The 2,870-nt window shown below is 40.7% G+C and overlaps 1 non-coding gene across 1 annotated transcript; it reads left to right on the top strand.

Moving 5' to 3' along the window:
• The first annotated feature begins 300 nt into the window (after nt 1–300).
• Nucleotides 301–439, top strand: LOC126951822 (small nucleolar RNA SNORA67). The gene has a single exon (XR_007724670.1). It is a non-coding gene; the product is annotated as a small nucleolar RNA SNORA67 (small nucleolar RNA).
• The last annotated feature ends 2,431 nt before the right edge of the window (nt 440–2,870 follow it).

The raw sequence follows: 2,870 nt of genomic DNA, 5'->3' as shown, positions 1-2,870 counted from the left end.
CTCCCACTCTAGCCTTTTAATATGCAAATGTAGGGCGCCCTGGATGTTCTACACACATGGAGATATGTGTGGAGATATGTCGAGAGTCAGGTAGGCAACCTTTGATATGCAAATGCAGGCCATTAGAAACTGGGTCCACCCAACACGGGATTCCCATGGCCTTCATGCCCTTGCCTGACAATGAAGTGTTTAATGCAGGGACTCCAAAAAGAGAAGATTGACTTTTAAAATCATTTGATAAATGCCTGGAGGATTCACCTAACTGATTTCATTCTTTCTTGCTTTAAAACACATATTCCTATCCAGGCGATTCCCTCTCCAAAGGGACATACAGTGCCCCTCTCAGGAAAGTAGCAACTTGGAATATAATCTGGCATGCCTAAGGTCTTTGAGGAACAGGGATGCTTATTTCCTCTGCCTTCCTTGGCTGCCTACATGGATACCTAAGTGTCTTCCCTTTAGGATAGACTGTCCTCTGATGTACATGCTGAAGAGTCATCTTTCTTGACGTAGGCCAGAGGCATTGATGTGCAGCAGGTTTCTTTAGTCATCAACTATGACCTTCCGACCAACAGGGAAAACTATATCCACAGAATTGGTTGAAGTGGATGGTTTGGCCATAAGGGTGTGGCTATCAACATGGTGACAGAAGAAGATAAGAGGACCCTTTGAGACACAGAGACCTTCTACAACACCTCCATTGAGGAAATTCCCCTTAATGTTGTTGACTTCATCTGAGGGGCTGTCCTGCTACCTAGCCCCAGCCAGCGTTCAATGTTGGGGGGCTGAGGAGCAGCAGGAGGCACGAGGGAAGGGAGCCAAGGGATGGACATCTTGTCTTTTTTTCTTTGAATAAATGTCACTTTTTGAAGCAAAAGAAGGAACCGTGAACATTTTAGATACCCTTTTCGTTGGGGTAGGCCCCAGGTGCTGGCTTTTCTCCCAAAAAACCCTAACCCATTTCCCTAACCTAGTAACCTCCAGATCCCAGAGGCTCTCTTCACCTCAGCTGAGCTCCTTTGAAAGTGATTCAAGGGACTATGTAACTCAGCCTCACTTGCTGGACCAAATCTAGAGGGAGAACCCCTAAAACCCCAGAGTGAGTTTCCCTAGAGGATTGTCCCCAGGTGGGGGGAAGCTGGGGAGAGAAAATAGTAGCCATTTTTTACATTGTTTTCTATAGTATCTATTGATTCAGGAAACAAACAAAAAATTCTGAATAAAATGACTTGGAAGCTGAAAAAAAAAAGAAAAAAAAAGAAAACTACCTATTCCTTCTTTTATTCCCTAGGATCCTCAGAACTGTCTACTGCCTTCAAGGACACACACGCACATACACATACACACACACACACACACACACACACACACACACAAGGACTATCATCAACCACCCTAATCCTGTTCCCAAAAAACACAAATTTAGAGTATTAAAAATTGTTTTCTCTCCACACACACACCAAAAACAAGTCCACTGGATTAATGTCATCACTAAATTACCTGTTCATTGGGTGATAACTGTTCTGGAGAAAATTGTCTGCGTGTATTTTATTTATCACCTTTAAGGAACCCAGCAGCCTACTGAATTTCAGCTCCTTTTTAAGGAAGCAAAACAGGTTCTGTCATCCAAAGCATAAGAGTCCATATTAGGGTTATATTTTTTATTTCAATGTTTATTGTAGATACAGGGAGTATATTGCAGATTTGTTACATGGGAACATTTTGTAATGCTGAGGTTTGGAGTATGAATCCTGTAACACAGGTAGTGAGCATAGTATCCAATAGGTAGTTTTTTAACCCACCTCCTCTAGACTCTCTAGTAGTCCACAGTGTCTATTGTTCACCAGGGTTATTTTCTAAGGTGAAAAAAACCCATAACTCCTACTATTAAAAAAACAAATTTATGTCAATAAATCAGGTAAAAATAGACCAATTAAATTCAGATCCCTGTTGTTTCTCGACATCAAGAAAAGAAAAAGAGTCTAGGATCATGAAGAGCATAATTACCTCTTAATTCTGGAAGAATGACACTGAATGAGACATGAAGAGACTATGTGACAAGTTGGAACACAGCTTTATCTCCAGTTTGGGGATGTTTCCTTCATTGAAGCCTTGTGACTATTAACTTTATCTAAAGCCTTATAAGCAGGCATTATTTCCTGACAGCATAACGTAAAGTATTTTTCATACTGACTCAGTGGAAGTCTCCAAATCTCACGGAAATGAAGGGGCGATTTAGAAAGAAAACTACAGGTGGTAACGTGGTTCACCTCTCCTCCGGATTCAAAACCATTACTTTGTGTTCAGGTTTTCAAGCCCTTGGCAGAGCCGCTTGCCAGAAACCCTCAACAGAGCGGAAGAGAAGCAAAACTGTCAGCTGCAATGGCAGGCCACAGCAGATGAATAACATATTTCCAGATTAATTGAGTAAGAACATTTGGCCATGTGTGTCAGATTTATTTTATTGTATGATTTGCAGGCAAATAATGAAGACTGAGTTCTTAATTATAAGATTTGCATTCCTTCACTCTATTGTAAAAACTCATACAAGAGCTGTCTTTTCCTACATTTATATAAGAGTTTAAATACATGGTGGAAAAAAAGATGGGCTGGCAAACCACAGGCTTTCCTATCTAGTATTTTTAAGGATTCAGTTCCTCCTCAAGTTACTAAAAGCCCTCAATGACAAATTTCATCTCCTGGCCTCACAATTCTAGATATTCTATTTTCTGTACTACAGACGGGCAAGAAAACGTGGTGTACTTTTTCATATATGAAGAAATCCATGTCATCATGGCTTAAGATATGCCCTGTGAGCCATTTCACAGTGCAGATTTTAGTTTGAGCTAACCCCCAAGTATAACTGATTT

This window comes from Macaca thibetana, chromosome 3, assembly GCF_024542745.1.
Source record: "Macaca thibetana thibetana isolate TM-01 chromosome 3, ASM2454274v1, whole genome shotgun sequence".
NCBI classification, from domain to species: domain Eukaryota; kingdom Metazoa; phylum Chordata; class Mammalia; order Primates; family Cercopithecidae; genus Macaca; species Macaca thibetana.
The sequence above is the reverse complement of the archived record's forward strand: the minus strand, read 5'-3'. Positions and strand labels throughout refer to the sequence as shown.